At 37.3% G+C, this 17,950-nt stretch overlaps 1 protein-coding gene across 1 annotated transcript in view; it reads left to right on the top strand.

Moving 5' to 3' along the window:
• Positions 1 to 17,950, top strand: part of LOC109483941 (inactive phospholipase C-like protein 1) — a 73,268-nt gene that overhangs the window by 27,225 nt on the left and 28,093 nt on the right. The gene's annotated exons all lie outside the window — the stretch shown is intronic.

Genomic DNA, 17,950 nt, shown 5'->3' with positions numbered 1-17,950 from the left:
ATTCCTTTATATATCTACCTATTTTTGCGTTGTGGTAACGTTACCCTTACATGTAAAGATATATTCAAATCTGTCTCAAACATCGAGACTCTTGAAATCTGTTGTACTTGATTCGAGAAATGTAAATGGCTTGTTATGTATAACATCATATTTGGTACATTTGATAAGTGAAGTTTTAACACCTGCATCAGCATTATTGCTCTGACTACAATGTAGATGGTGATTGATAGGCTTTAATGTTTTTGGTCAGCAACATTGTAGAGTAGAATTGTAGAGTAGGGTAAAAGGTTATTGAATTTCAGGACGCCAACCAATTGTCGATACTTGCAATAAAAGTGAAATTCAGTTAATTCAGACTACAAATTTAAATCATTAATGCTCAAAATTTGATCCTTATTTTTTATCATTATGAAAATGTAAGGCTGTAGAAAGTATTGTGTGTGATTTTTTGTAAGGATTAGGCCACACCAATTTAATTTGTTGGTTAACGGATTCGCCGCTTCATTTTTTTCTGATTTGCAAATAAAAATAAAAATTCAGAATCAACTGCAAAATGCTCATATTTTGCCCTAAACAGTTGAAAACAGTCATTTTCATCCTAGTTGTTACAGTTATTCCATCTTTCAATGCAGTGGTATCATTGAAAGTTCAAAATTCATTGTTTAAATTTTGAACCAGCCTGGTGTGTTGACTTCATGGCTCCTATCGTACCATTTTGGGCTATAGTAGGATGCCTAGGCCTGTTTTTATTTTTTATTTTTTTTTCGCCCGCCCGCTCCATTATTTTTCTAGAAAAATCCGTTAACCAAGAAATTAAATTGGTGTGGCCTTAGGTCAGATAATTTAGTTGGTTTTTTAAGCTGAAAACAATATTTTCAGGAAGTTTGCCATGCCTAGATTTGTTTTCTATTAACCACATTTGGTCAATTTATTTATTAATGTCAAATTAAGGTAAACCTAGTGTAATTTCCGTGGACCACACTTATTTAGCCTATTTTTACTGTCATTTATTCTAACAATAATTAATTTCTATTTTGCAACCCCACCTATATGTCAGATTCCTTAAGTGTTGCAAAATGTTGCTCAAAGCATATATTCATGACATTCATACCTATCCTGAGAAGCCACAGAATAGACAATGTATGACAAACCAGAAGTTCCCTAAGAAACCAGAGACCGAAGTAGCTAGTTTTCAAAATACCTGGTTGCCCAGTTGCCCCGGGCAACCAAATTTTACTTGGGGCAACCTATTTTTGAACATAGGTAGCCCAGTGTGCTACCTGAATTTTAAGAATGCCCCAACCCCCAAAATCACGCCCACTTGGCTTGCACCACTGGATCTGGCAGATGCTCTTTAATTTTAGGTATTAATGGCTATTACTAGTATCAGTTTAACTGATAACTAAAGGCTGTTAGAAATATTGTCAAAGGTTATTGTATGTAACATTACTTAATTTGAGGAAAGTAGTAACTTATACATAGGTGGGCAACCTAAAATTCTGATGGGCAACCTGGTTCAAAAAAGTATTTTGTACACTGCAGCTAGTTTTCAGACCCCGTTAAAAATCTATCAGTCTAATTAGTTCCCCGGAAAATCAATTAGTCTATATTAGTTTGCATCTTTGCCGTGTTCACTGGCCGCCATCTATTGAACTTGTTAACAGGATTATCGTATTTGCCTGACTTGTATATATGGACATGATGATTGCCTTTCTTATCTCTTTTCAAATTCCATTTCAAGCATTGCTAAGCTTTAGTTCAGGAACCCAAAGGCACCCAATGCAGTTTTCAGGGCTTGAAAACGCGATTTTTCAAAGTCAATATTCTGGTCACTTATCCGTCTAAGTTGAAACCACACTATCCTAATGTATAGTGGCCCACATGGATCACAAATACCGGTATCCTAAATTTGGCGGAAAATGGGTACTGAAAGGGCCCTTGACTGATTTTTAGGGTACCACCAAGAAAATAAAGGCCTTGGGACTTGTTTCTGCAATTTTAAAATCCCAACGTATGAAATACTGACTCAAATGTGCTAATGTGAAGCAGTATACATATCAATATCACAAAGATTGCATTATTCAGAATATTTCCAGTTTTGCTGCCCTGAAATCGCATTGGATGCCTTTAAGAATTCCATTATAGTTTAATGGATGAAAGAAGTTTACCTGGGAGCAATGAATCTGACAGCATAACGAAAATGATCTCAAGAAGTTTAGTACTAACTTTTCTTTTACATGTATGACCCCAATCTGGTATTACTGTATGTGAGTGTATTTGTGTGTTTACATGTGTGTACGTGTGTGTGTGTCACACAGTGCACGCACGCGTGCATGCGTGCGTGCGTGCGTGCATGTCTGTGTGTCTTTGGCTTTGCTATATACAGTTGTATATTAAGTTTTCTGACATTTGACTATTTTCAGCATAAAGGCTTGGAGGGGTGAAAAGCAGTACAAATATGACAAATTGTTGTCTGAGACTTAAAGTCTAGAGTCAAATGTCAAAAAACTAATATACAATACTATCATGTTCTTCGTACATCACTTATGTGTTAATGTTTTTTTTGCATTCCCTCATGCAACTGCATGGTCTCAAGTACATGGTAAAAAGAGTTGATTGATTTCCACTGTGAAAGCCGTAGACCGTGACAGAGACTTTAACAAGGCGCTCAATAAAGTGCCAGTTGGCATACACACATGTAGTTGAGTGCAGGAGTTCACTTGTTCATCTTGGGAAATATCCCTCATGAATTCTATTCAGCAACTACTTTCTGACTTTAAATGGTCTTGTGTCAAATCTGTAGAAAGTAGTATAAAATAAGTCTACATTAAACTAGAGAAGTAACATTTGCAAAGCAAATGCATAATGTTTACCTTTGGACATGGTCTGCTCTGTTAATTCTGACTCAAACACATTCACATACATGTACTACTAGTATATGGTAAAATTGCAACATTATGTAGCCCAACACCAGTTATCATGGTGGCAGACGTCAACAAATCGTCATTGGTCAGGTCAGAGGTCACTGTTTGGAGAAGAAGAAGAGGAAGAAACTGAGCAAAAACAATCCTTCGGTAAACATAATTATTGTTTTTTGTTCTCATGACATCTAACTGTGCATTGATGGACCTGAAAAGTTTTAGCTGACAGGATTTTGATGAAATAATCTTTGCAGCCCAGAATCATATAACACTTACAAAAAGTTAAAATTACATGTTGGTGCAATTAGGTTGAACATTCTAGTTGTTGCAATGATGGAAATGGCATAATACACAGTGTGAATGATATGGTTTTCCCCATGCAGTTCATTGAAACAGTTCATTGAAACATGACCTCCTGGTGTCTTAGCATCAGTAACAAGAATTCAGAGATCTCATATCTCCATGAAATTTTTGAGTCTTTGTAAATGTTTTTTATTTGTCTCATTGACTATGGAAATAAGGTGACCGTCGTAATAATCTAGTTTAATTGATGGTTTTCTAAATACAAATGACAATATTTTTTGTGTAAAATTCCTCTCCTTTGTCATTCTTCATTTCAACATGTCCTCATATGTCGTTCCTATCTGGACTTATTGGCTTTTAAAGATTTTGCCAGAAAGTCCCCTGCAGTTCCAGAACAAGCTGCTAGGGGGACCAAACCCACGCCCCTTACTCCTGACATAGGAAAAGCTATCTGTCACCAGAAAATCAAGACCATAGCAAGTTCAGGACAAAAGATACAAAAACCGGAAGTTCTGCTGCAGTACCAAGGTCATCCACCAGGAGGCCCATATTTGACCTTGACCCTTGTCTTCCTAAGACTACATATGTGTGGAAACACACACACACACACACACACACACACACACAGACGCGCCAAAATACAATACCTCCGTTTTTCATGGAGGTAAAAACAGCAATCACACATTCAGCACCATTAACAGCAACTAGCTGGCTCTCGTGTACAATAAGGTCTCCCAAGATTTTAAGCTCAAGCTCAGGAAGACAATGAAAAAAACAAGAGCAAAAGATTATTACTGGATCAGTCACTAGATTTCCAAAACTTGAGAGATCATAAAATGGATCTTATTTGCATCTAAAAGGAATCTTTCCCTATAAATGAATGGATATTTACTTAGTACTCAACTTGCAGACTTTACAATTGCCTGAATTGTGTTGAATTTACAAAGTACATGTATAAAATATTAAAATAATAAGTATTAAAAGCATTAACAATTATTTACATTAAAATACGTTTGTCATAAAATGTTCTGGAATCATTTATACTGGTCGGATTTGATGCATTCAAATACATATAAAATAACTAAAATACATTGCGACATACTGTCATGATAAATAAGTACAAAAATACATTGTGTCGTCGGATCCATGGGCGAATCCCTGGTTTAAGAGTAGGGAATAGGAGAGTTTTATATCAAGAAATATATAGAAGATTTTGTTACTAGTAGTTTGTAGCCTTGAATTAAATGCACAGTGTATCGGGGAGCTCTTGGGTTAATGTTTGGTCTGGCATTTGTTTGGCTTAAGCTTCCTCCCCACTAAACGTGAAGGTTTGCTGTTACCCTGGGAATGGCTTACTTCGCAACCCAAGGTTGTATCTATACGTTGCCCGAGGTGAAAGCGTTGTGGCAATCGGCCTTTTCATGTGGCCGGGGGTTTTGGTGTCTATCGCTCCGTACCAGGCCTATCAGGGCTAAAATTGATTGTGCGATGCAAAGATATTGAAAGGGCATCCTCAGTGTTTGCCCTCGCCTCAGGGACACATTCATCATGGAGTGGTTTGGTCCATGACAGCTGGGTCTTTTTCAACTAAATGGAGGCAGCCCTGGTTTATTTTTCTTGTTCTTTGTCATCAGTATGCAACTTCCTATACAGCACCCCATTCTACATATATCTCTCTCTCTGTAGTTCCAGTAGCAGGGCTCGAAATTCATTTTTGGGAATAGGTGCACTGGTGCACCCATATTTTGCCCTGAACAGTTGAAAACAGTCCTTTTCATCCTAGTTGTTACAGTTATTTCATCTTTCAATGCAGTGGTATCATTAAAAGTTCAAAATTCATTGTATAAATTTTGAACTAGCCTGGTGTGTTGACTTCATCATACCATCTTGGGCCATACTAGAATGCTTAGGCCTGTTTTAATTTTTTTTTTTTCGCCAGCCCGCTCCATTATTTTACTAGAAAAATTCATTAACCAAGAAATTAAATTGGTGTGGCCTAAGATCACAATTTATTTTAGTGGCCCTGATTCGCATTCTCTTTTTCAAATACTTCCAAGAAGATTGACTGCAATCTGTATCCCTCTCCCTTCTTCTTTTCTGTATTTCTACAGTGTATAGCCATTATAACTGCCTTTGTGCATAACACATACCTGCTTTGTAAGCATGTGGTGCCTCAACAACCGGTTATATTACACCGACTGAACAACCTGTCACCTAACCTTTACTAGAATTCTTATTAAGCACTCTGAATCGACTGTAATCTTTCCTGGAATTCCCATTTAGCACGGAGACTGCGCACTGTCCAAACCAGGCACCCAGACATCCTGTAGAGTTTTCCCATAACTTGTCGAGAGTCTCCATATTGTACTTGTAAGGCCACACCAATTTAATTTCTTGGTTAACGGATTCGCCCGCTTCATTTTTTTGATTTGCAAATAAAAATAAAAATTCAGAATGAACTGCAAAATGCTCATTATTTTGCCCTGAACAGTTGAAAACAGTCCTTTCCATCCTAGTGGTTACAGTCATTCCTTCTTTCAATGCAATGGTATCATTATTAAAAGTTCAAAATTCATTGTTAAATTTTAAACCAGCCTGGTGTGTTGACTTCATGGCTCCTATCGTAACATTTTGGGCCATAATAGGATGCCTAGGCCTGTTTTTATTTTTATTTTTTTTTCGCCCTCCCATTCCATTATTTTTCTAGGAAAATCCGTTAACCAAGAAATTAAATTGGTGTGGCCTTATGGTATGAATAGAAGTGCAGGGGATCAGTATAAAACTGAACAGACAATACTATAACTTACTCTTCAAAAGCACATAGAATATTGCAGTTAACTGATTGTCCTGTAACATTACCGCGAACAACCTGATGGAAAGTTTTGTTGCCTATTTATCTGCCTATGTGATATGCATAATATTCTACAGTTAGTGAAACCAGTAACCAAATATTCAGCACCACAGACAGCTGCAATGTTTTAAGAATAAAGCTACAGCAAGTAATTTTTATGGATGACATCAGCACGCACATTAGTTTTCGAAAAACTAATGACCTTAATGATTTGTGAGGCTTTCTAAGATTTTGATTTTAGTCAGTGAAATGATGGGTAAGGTTTACATCAGAGAGAACCTTAGATTTTTCACACAAGAGACCTTGTACATGTTCCAAACATGTTTTTAGAGGTAAGGCCACAGCAAGTAAATTTTATGGATGACAATCCTCCGCAGACTCCAAATCTAATGCAACCGGGTTAAAAAAAACAAGGTGAGCCAAAAAAACAAGGTTCCTACATTCTCAAATTTTGATTCAATAATTGTACAAATGGTTTTGATTCAGTGAGAACATTATATATATACAGCCAGTATCACATACCACTGCATCAAAGTAAAAAACAAAACATTGAATCAGAGTCTTTTCTTGTCTCCTGTCTTCATAGTTATCTGCCATATATATATCGGCCATCTGACATATTTGCCCATTTTTGGCATGTTAACCACTGTCGGGGCAACAAAATTTCTTGTTTTTTCTAATTCCAAAATCAGGGGAAAATGAATGCACGCGCTGATGTCATCCATAAAAATTACTTGCTGTGGCCTAATCGTCCTTAAGTTCATTGCAGCTTTTTACTTCTTGTGTGAACATTTTTGTTGTAAACTTTAGACACTCAGCACAAAAGCTTAATCAGATACAGTTTTGCTTGTCTCCTGCCGAGCTTTTAACGCAGGTGCTACCGAGGTCAAACTTCAGTGTAAAACCTTTTATCTTGGTAAATAGCTCCATTTCTGCATGTGTAAAACCTTTTTTCCCTGAAAGTGGCAATATTCCATCCTCCATTCTGTTAAACCCATGGCCACTGAGTGAGTGATTTGAAAATTCAGCACCAGTTGGCATTAACAGATGTTAAGAAAGGCCTTGTAAGGGTTACATTATGTATAGACTGTCGAACGGATAAAAGCCTTGCCGTCTTCAGGTCACTTTTCAATACCTCTTGATTGGACAGGGATTTAGTGTACCTAATTCCAAAGGTTGTAAATATTACCTCGAGGTGCATTTCAAAGAAAGAATAACAAAAAGATACATGTAATAGTTGGCATCCTTTTAGCTCAAGAGGTTATAATGGTACCTCGGATAATTGCTAGTTCTTTACATCAATAGGACTTGGTGTGTTTTTCAAAAGGTCACTTATTTTATAGGTCAACTGGGTTTCTTGCCAATGCTTTGCACAGCCTGTATTGAATCAGACTTTCAAAGGGTGAAAAAATGTTTATGTAAGCTTCACAGCTGGAGTTTAAATCATAAATGCAAATGTATATTAACCATATAAAAAATTATAATACTGCCATCTGTTGCACAGGTACATGTACATTGTGTTTGCTTGAATAGACTTTTTTCTAGTTATATTTTAAAGAATGAAAGGTTCCTTACGGGGTTTTGCTCGATCATAATTTGTCAGAATTTTCACCCTAAATTAAGGAGACTCAGGGAATCACAACTTTTTAAAACAGTAATGTAGCTTAAGATCCTCACTGTATTCAAAAATTATTTTCTGCAATATTTTAGAATGATATGTATATCAACAAATCATAAATTTTGTTGTAATTAGATTTTGTTTTAATCATATCAGTGAGGCAAGCATTTTAATCAAGGAGATGCAATCTCGTACAAAGTTAAAATGAGTGCTGGTATTTTCCACCTTTCAGAACAAAGCAGGAGTCAAAGAATTTTGTTGTTACAACTGGAGGGTATCTTTAATTGAGATGGTGGTTTCCATATTATCTTGAAAGTTCATCTGTGTTGGTAGAAATCATTATGAAGCAAGTTTAAACTGTAATTTCCAACACAACAAATTGGACTCACCCAAATTTTTGACTGTACAACTCCAGTCTTTGTCAAGGAATGAGCAAGGAATGAACCATCCCTCAACAGAGACGGGGGGGGGGGCACCACAGACTTTCTGCAACCTATGATCCACTGCTCACGGAGTCACGTGTGTTATCTGCGTGACGTCACAGAAGCGGTGGATTGCTCATTCCTTGACAAAGACTGGAGTTGTACAGTAAAAAAATTGGGTGAGTCCAATTTGTTCTGTTGGAAATTACAGTTTAAACTTGCTTCATAATGGTTTCCATATTGTTCTTATTTTCAAATCGTGGCAGGCAACAGCATTCTCCAGAGTAATTTGATGTTCACCAGAGGGTGGTTTTGCAATCTCCGACTCCCGCCTGCCTGTGATTGGAAAATGTCACATGAGTTCACTTACACTTCAAGTCGCCAGTACACCACAACAGGGTACAACTCACAAATCCTTTGGAATCTTTTGTAAGGCTATAACAACAGACTTGGGGTGTTTTAAGTTTTTAGTTTTGCCCTGCACTACAAACTCATGACTGTAACAGTGAAGCTATGTTCATTTGTGTTACCACAACATTTATGGGAAAGCCTCTAACAGTTACTGCGGTCAAAAATTAGAATATAATTGCATTATACATGTAAGAGTTTGTCTGTTCTGCTTAGGCCACACCGACTTAATTTTATGGATTACATCCTCTGAAGACCCCCAAACTAGTACGTGCTGGCGAATAAAAAAATCCAGACAAAAATGAAAATACTCCAAAACCACAGGAATACAAAGCTGTTATTGTGAATTTGCGGCAGTACTTAGCGACGTATACGACAAGCCGACACATGCTGGCTTTTTCCGGAATTTATGAATCGGCACTGTACGTACTGAGTTCTTGAGTCGTGGAGCTTCGGTAGCCTGGGTGCCCAGCTTCGTATGGTCACTAACTACCATGTTATTTATATTAGTGACAGGCCTAGAGCCAGGCCAGAGCCTCAGTGAACGTGATCTTTTTTTGAGAACAGGCAAAAATCAATGCACGCGCGGATGTCATCCATAAAATTAAGTCTGTATGGCCTTACAAGTTACATGCACATCTGTTGATGACAGGACACCGCTACAGTATTGTTTCAACAAGATAGATGAGCTTTCATTCTAAATCAATTATGGTTAACTAATTTTTGCATTGATAAGTGAGCTATAGGAAATTAAAATTCATTGCAAATGGTTGTCAAACTTGTCATGCAAGCTACTAAGTACATGAATGAATGAATGAACTTTATTGCTCGACAATCGTACATGGTCCAATGTGTGGCAATAAGACAAAACTACAAAACTAAACTATCTTATTACATTCCTTACTACAAACTACTATCTATACAGTATATGAGTCACAATATGTTCATGTATTGATGATATGGTCTCGCTTATGAAATGAAGTGTACAAAAATTGGCCTACGTAAGCAGATATGGTAGTTGGACATGACAATAATTCATGGAATGTATCGTACTGTGTACCAGATTGGGTGAACTTTGTCTTAGTAGTAATAGTCTGTAACAATGTATCTCTTTCTTTTCAAATGAGTTTGTTATCCAACAGCCTAACAATATACATCATCATCCTAATTAATCTAATTAGTCTCTATTTAAGAGAAGTCAAACTTGATATGTAACCTCTAGTGACTTTGATGTAATTAATTGTTCTGAAAAACTGGATACAGATGGTTTTGTATGGATGATTTGATTTGTAGTCATATTAAGTAAATTTATTTATGATCAACATCCTTGCATTTCCAACTATAGAAACATTCCTGTCACACAGTATTATTAGCAGTTAACTTATCTTCCGCCATTTCTAATAACAAAGTAATAGAGTAATATTTCTTTATAACAAGGTTAGGAACCCTAATGCAGGCCTAGATACATGTGCTAATTATAACTCAGGCTGGTTTGAGTGCTTCTGGTAAGAATTGCACGTCTTTCAATTGAATTTTCAGCTGCCTGTTTCTGGAAAGAGCCACAGCCACAGGCATCCAATGCAATTTGATGGCAGCAAAAATGGAAATATTCTGAATAAGGCAATCTTTGTGATATTCACACATACATTTGTATTGCTTCACACACATTAAGCACATTTGAGTCAGTATTTCATACTTTGGGCTTTTACAACTGTAGAAACAAAGCCCCAAGATGACTCCTTTATTTTATGGGAGGTACCCCAAAAATCAGCCCAGGGCCTTTCCAGTAACCATTTTCCATCAGAATTTTGGGAATGTTTGCTCCAAAAGGGTCAATATACATTGGGATAGTGTGGTTTCAACTTAAAATATAGATAAACAACGAACATTGACTTTGAAAAATCGGGTTTCCAAGCCCTAAAAACTGCACTGGATGCCTTTAAAATGTTAAAAATACCTTTATAGATAGCAGTAGGGGTTTGCCCAAGTGTGAATTTTTCAATTTGAAACCTATCAGTCCATTCCTACATAAATTTTACACCAACAAGTTAGCTGTACAAAACTGTTATGATTTTATGCCTTGAGGCAGTTAAATGATAATATGTAATTGATAAAACAACCAAATAGGTTATGCAACAGCAACACTAATTGAATTTTCTCTCTTCCATGTGCTGTCTGATGTTGCTGTCCTCTTGCTGTCCTCTTGCTGTCTGGATGTTCTGGTGACCTTTTATGCTATGACCTTTGGGATTGTAATACATATATAAAGGTGGGATTTATAGCAATATTACATTTTCCTGTAATCAGCCAATGCTTTATTATGCAGATTTAATTTGAGGCCATCTATCCCCGATAAGAGACGTAATAGACAGATAAAAATTGGCAATTTTACAGTTCACAATGTTACTGCTTCCATCGTAGGTTGTTGGAAGATGATACAAAAAGATAAAGCTAAATAGTGGTTTGCTGTCCTTGGTGCTGAACCAGTGGTTACTTTGTAGGTTAAGTTTTCCATTGTCAACTCAACTTTTTGCAAAATGTTTTTTTGTTATTGAAAACAGACTGCAGTTCCAGTGCCATTTCCTTACAAATTTACCTCGATACATGTAGCATCTTGAAATTTGAAAATTTGAAAGAAGAAACCGCAGGAATAGTGTTCGCCACTATAGGAAGTTTTTAGCATTACCAAAATGTCTGCATACTTTCCCAATTTTTTTTCTTTACATTATTATTCCAGTAAAACAGGGATTATAATGAATGCCAAAATAGAACATGGCCAATTGTGCTAGATGTGCAAAGGAAAGGAAAGTGATTTTAATCCAGTTTTAGGCCACACCAATTTAATTTCTTGGTTAACGGATTCGCCCGCTTCATTTTTTTTCTGATTTGCAAAAAAAAAAATTCAGAATCAACTGCAAATGTTCATATTTCTTTTCTTCCTAGTTGTTATAGTTATTCCATCTTTCAATGTAGTAGTATCATTAAAAGTTCAAAGTTCATTGTTTAAATTTTGAACCAGCCTGGTGTGTTGACTTCATGGCTCATATCGTACCATTTTGGGCCATAATAGGATGCCTAGGTCTGTTTTTTTTTTTTTCACCAGCCAGGATAGCAACATCTGAATTTTATTTTTTCACCCGCCCGCTCTATTATTTTTCCAGAAAAATCCGTAAACCAAGAAATTAAATTGGTGTGGCCTTAGCTCACTTAAGAGCTAATCTCCCACTGGTCATAACAGAGAAGACAGGCACTATGTACAGTATTTACAGGTCCATTGTACCTGGGAAATTCTAGCTCTTTTTGACAATCACAATTATCACAATCACAAACAGAATGAACAGTGAACCACAGATTAACGTCCCATCCTACATGTAAGTAAGGACTGCGACCCTTTCCAGTAGCATGCATGTTGGGTGAGCAACAACAGCCGGGATTCGAACTCCCAACCTCTTCATCCATAGGCAGGGTCACTAACCACTGGATTATGCAGACTTTGGTCAGTCTTCACCACAGATCAAGGCACCAAATGTTGTTTGAAGTACAGGAAGCTATCTGAACTATAATGTCAGTGTTTGTGATGCTAAATTGAACTTAAATATAGTTCAATACACCACAGAGTAAGTCAAATAATAGTGACAGTGTAGCAAAATTAGATTCAAATAAAATGGTTATGGATTTCTTTTATTATAGGGGAGCTGTTAACTTTCATCTTTGCTGTGTTAAAGAATATCATTATACTCTGTAACTTTGCAAAATTATATTGTAACCTTACACCTAAAGGGATTATTTGAATGTGATTTAGAGCACTCCTAGTATCATTTACCCACATGCAACTGAGAATGAAAAAAACAACACTTTTGCCTTATATTAGTTTGTTTCTAAAGTCAGATCTTAATGGCCTAAGCCTAGTAATAGAACACCTACATGTATTCACAAAAATCTTGACAAAAAAGCCATGTATGACATAATCTGTCAATTAAGCATTATTCTTGAAGTTTTAGAATAGTTAGTAATATGCAGAAATTTTGGCATATAGGAACTCGGGTAACTGAAGAAATGACAGCTTGTCTGTATGTTCTAACAGTTACACGTATCACGTCAAACACCTTTAAAAGCATTTCTCAGTAAGTTACAACCTGCGAGTGCCCAAGTTTCTTGCCCAGAAAAGAACAAGAAACAGTCATGCCTTCAAATATCAGACTTATCAACCAAGAATTGAGGTATTCAAAAACTCGTATTTCCCCAGAACTATCGTAGACTGGAACTCGTTGCCACTAAGCACAGTTAGGCATTATCACTAGAAAGCTTACTCCTGCAATCAAATGTGCAAAGATTGAGTGTAACAAGTCGTTCGGTGTGATTTAGCTAGCTGCGGCTGTGCCACGTGCCTGCGAAGCTGGTGTGTTATGCCGAAGGGTGGTTGTACCGGCTATACCGATACAGATACAGAAGCTATATTCTCATTTCATTTTTGTCCTGAGTATGCATGCATGCAGGAAACACCTTGTAGCTCCTTCCTCACTATTTCCTTCCTCCATCATGACTCACTTTCTCACATTGCCCCCCCTCCCCACTTACATGTAAGCCTTGTCCTGCTGGCATTCCTGGCACAATATTTTTAATAATTTCATGTCTTAATTAGATCATAGACCCACAAGTTTTTTTTGGTCTGCAGTGGCATACTTTTTATTAGTTACTTCAGATCTGCATTCGTTGCGTTTCGCTGCGGTGTGATGCGTTGCACGAGAAATACCCCCAAATTGTACCTACAATGTATACGAGGTGCTATATAGATGGTACTGCATGTGCACAACAACAATTGTTGTGCTCTGCAGGACAAGGGTTAAGAAACAATCTTTGTCCTGGAGTAGAAAACAGAGCGGCAGCCTTTTCTCTATACACTTGGTGCTGTGTGAATAATGAGCTAATTTCATAGGTGGCTGCTGATGCTGTTAAGCTACAATTCCTTGAAGAGATACCAACTAACGTGAGAGACTTGACTCGAGAAAATCGTGACTAGACTCTTTGCCCTTGAAGTTTGACCTCCGTGCCCTACATCTATGGCTGTTTGAAGTGACACCGCTTCATTAGAAGTAATGAGTTACCGTGTATAGAATTTTGATTGATGGATTAATCAATTTGACAGGACAGATATAGCTGTGATGAGGTCAACTAATTTTAGAAGAGGCAGTTTGAATATTACCAAGTCATTATATTATTGGCAGGTAGTGAAATCATTTTTTAAAACATTTTAAGCTTCTTATGCTTTTATCAATTCTTTGGGCTACACCCAGGTTAATGTGTTAATCTTTTGTTCAACTTTATTTCTTTATTGGACATTCTGAAAGATTTCAAAATTCCCTGAAATGCAATTTACCACATTTTCAGAAATCCCAACTCAAAACTTCAGAGTTACAGAGCACATGTTGCTTTCATGCAATTTGGTCATGTTTTGTGCAAGTTTTAAGGCAATGTTAATGTTGTGACAAGAATATATTGGAGGCCCCAATTAAGATACAGTTGAAGGCATCCATTCCAAGCAAAGATGCCAAAATGTCTGTGAATGCTTATGATATATATATATTCTTCTGAGGTCAGATTGTCAGTACAGAAATTTTTATTTTAAAAATGTATATTATAATATGCTGTATGTACATGTATAGTTTGTGTTTCTATGTTTGTACTGTTGTTTTCTATGGGTGAAAGAAAGAAAGACATTCATTCATTTCATATTCCATATGTCAGTATTTGCATGCATTTTTGGATCTACATGTATATTGACAGTTATAGGTTTGAAGCTGTGCTAAACTTAATTATTCAGCCCTACTTACATTGTATGAAGCCTGGTGACATGGTCTGACATGCTTGTTAGACAGGCAATCAACTGGCGTCACCTCTGCACATACATTATGTAGTTTTCCACAGAATTACGTTAAACTTTATCTTCTATGTAATGGGACTTTAACTGTCTCCATCAGGGATCCAATTCAAATAAGGCTAATTGACTACTAACCAGTGGCAGGTGAAGAAAATACATCCAGAAATATTGTAAGTTTACAAAAATGTAGAATTCTGCAATAAGGAAAATGAAGGACATTCTTGCCGTTGTACGTGTATGCCCTTGAAGTTGTACAGTTCAGGATCCGGAATAGATGAATAAGAATTAGTGTTACATGTATATAAGATTCAAGTCTCAGCAAGACACCAAACCAAGGACTTAGAAGTGATGGTATGACCTTGAATAGCAGAGAACTGAAGAGAATAAATGAATATTTTTAAGCAACCCGTAAGGCCACAGTAAGTAAATTTTATGAATGACATCCTCTGCAGATTCCAAAAATCTAATGCGAGCGGGCAAAAAAAAAAGACGGGCCAAAAAAACAAGGTTCCTACATTTCAAAATTTTTACTCAATCGTTGTACAAATGGTTTTGATTCAGTGAAAACATCACATATACACAGCCAACATCACATATCACTGCATCAAACTAAGAAACAAAACATTAAATCAGAGCCTTTTCTTGTCTCCTCTCTTCATAGTTATCTGCCATCCACCTTTCAGCATGGCAACAGACATCTTTGCCCATTTTTGGCATGTTGGCCACTGTCAGAAGGCAACAAAATTTCTTGTTTTTTTTTTTCAAAATCAGGCAAAAATTAATGCGCACGATGATGTCATCCATACAAATTACTTGCTGTGGCCTAAGAAGCAAAACCAAGGCCATATAACTTAATATTATAATAAGTAGCCATTTGACCTTAAATGGAATAAATGAATGACATTCATGAGGGAGCAATGTGATACATGGTATAAATTGTACTGAATTTCACCTGGTGTAAGTATTTTCTCTTTTGTTGGGAATTAGGGTGTGTGAAACATCAATTCAGTGCAGTGTTGTTGTTTTTACACCAGTTCGTTAATTCATTACTCTATAATGATCCTGTAATCAGTCATTTTGTTACTCTCACTAAATGTAATATCTTACCTCCAGTTTAACATGATCCCTCCTGACAAGATGAGTAATCTTGAACGGGTTTATTTGTAAGAGATAAATTTTAAACTACTTATCTTGAAAGAATACTTTATTCTATCAAATCTGCCCTTATGTCACTGAAAACAGTGATTGAATTGTGCATATTTTCACTAAATGTGGCTATACAATCATGGAAAACTGCATCTGCAAAATGCAGAAACTTTTGTGTTTCAATTTGTACCACGAATTACATTTAATTTCCACCGCACTACATAATTGTTTTAATAACTGCAAATTTAAATCATGGCAAAAACCTCATTTTCCCACCTACACCACAGTACACACAAAATATTACCTCAAGGAAATTGAGCACTTGAACTTTCTTCACTACAAATCTAAATGCTCATGCATTTCTATGTATCTACAACTGTAACAAGTAAAAATGGCAGTGCACCAAAAATAGTAATTCAGCGAAGTACGTTGACAACTTCATGGATTGATCTACAAGACGTACATTGTAATATACTATGTACTCTACCTTCAATAACAAAAGTAGCAAAGCATTGCAATGATGGAACCAAGACCCTGTTCATACTAGACTTACAGTACCGTTCGCGTTATAGTTACCCTAACGGCCGTTACTAACGCGTTTTTTTCCCGATAGTTTTCCGTTATTAACTGGTTACTTTTCCGAAAGTTTTCCGTTACTTTTCCGAAAGTAACGCGTTTCTTTTTCGTCAGACTTCTCCATTCATATGCAGGCGCGGTAACATCACAGGAATCGTGGGAGGAGTACTAATTTACCTCATGCGGGGCGGGAAATTACCGATACACACCGCTGGAACAGCGGAAGGAACGTTGATCTAGCCTGCATTTTACTATATTGTAACGTTTAAAACGTTTTACGATCACCGGCGCAATTCAATTAGATCGACATTTTCTTTTGTCACTGTTGCCCAGGCAAGCGTTTCTATAGTTTGTCAACTTTGTTTTGCTGTTTTTCTCTGTTAACTTATTTTACCACCGAATAAGAAACCTAGATGATCTGAAGTTATAAATGCCCCGCGGTCCGCCGTACATAATAGGCGGCGGGCGTGAGGTAACGTTAGGGATGTGCAAAAACATCGCGGAAAATTCCTATAACACTCGAAAAAGGGCAGCATATTTACACGTGCCCACCAACATTTTTATGGCTAATTATTGACCAGTTTTGGGGAGTTGTGTTATGTCCTTGGAGTTTTGTTTAGAGTGGGACGGAAAGCCGTGCCGCGACTCCGACTCCATGCACTTCCGTGTTACATTACGTTGTATGTGACCAACAAAATTACGCCAAAGGCACCACAAATCCACATGTACATATATTTTTTTTCCCGAAAATTCTTTTGAGTACGCATTTCGTCACTAGGATGTTGCTAATTAGTCGTAGAAATAAGGTAGAAACCAGCGTAAATGTGGTTCTCGAGATCGAGCTCTCTGCACTTCGCGCGCCCTGGCGCCCCAGCATGCAACGGGCTTCGTTCTAGCCAATCACAGCGCAGGTCATCTAAGGTGAACCAATCAGAGCGTAGCTACTTGCATATTATAATGAGCATGCTGCACGCAGGGCGGCAGCGGCCAGGGCGACCGGCCCTGAGTGCGCGGGAAATGTGTTTTGCAACTATATTTTTACGGGGATTTTCTGACGTTTGACGCTGACTTTGGCACGATATGATCGCACTACCATGTACACGCTACCGTAGGCGGCAAATGAGTGGTCATTTTTATATAATCGTCGAGAAATTTTGGCGTTATGCACCCGGAAGTGAGCCGATCTCAGTTTGCGTTCCCTCGATTTTTGACAGTTTCCCCCCTCAAAATAAGAAACAAAACTACCGCTATTAAATAGAACCATGTATTACAATTATCATTTCAACACGATAGATCTATTATATATTCCTTTATTAACTATGATATCATCATGGTTGTGGAAAGTCCTCAGCTGGCGAACCGAGTCCTTGCGCCGTGAGTATTAAAGCCGCTAGTACTAGTAAGCCTCGCGCCTTACAAAAATTATAATAATTACCTCCATGAAAAATGGAGGTATTGTTTTTGGCGGCGTCTGTCTGTGTGTCTGTGTGTGTGTCTGTGTGTGTGTCTGTGTGTCTGTGTGTCTGTGTGTCTGTGTGTGTTTCCGCAACTTTGTAGTCAGCATAACTTCATAACGCCTTTATGGATTGTGATGATATTTGGTATGATGATAAGTCTTAGGAAGACAAAGGTCAAGGTCAAATATGGGCCTCCTGGTGGATGACCTTGGTACTGCAGCAGAACTTCCGGTTTTTCTATCTTTGGTCCTGAACATGCTATGGTCTTGAATTTTTGGTGACAGATAGCTTTTCCTGTCAGGAATAAGTGGTGTGGGTTTGGTCCCCCTAGCAGCTTGTTCAGGAACTGCAGGGAACTTTCGGGCGAAAT

The sequence above is a fragment of the Branchiostoma belcheri genome, unplaced genomic scaffold (assembly GCF_001625305.1).
Source record: "Branchiostoma belcheri isolate BF01 breed outbred unplaced genomic scaffold, Haploidv18h27 scaffold67, whole genome shotgun sequence".
In the NCBI taxonomy this organism is placed as follows: domain Eukaryota; kingdom Metazoa; phylum Chordata; class Leptocardii; order Amphioxiformes; family Branchiostomatidae; genus Branchiostoma; species Branchiostoma belcheri.
This window is presented reverse-complemented; position numbering and strand designations above follow the sequence as displayed.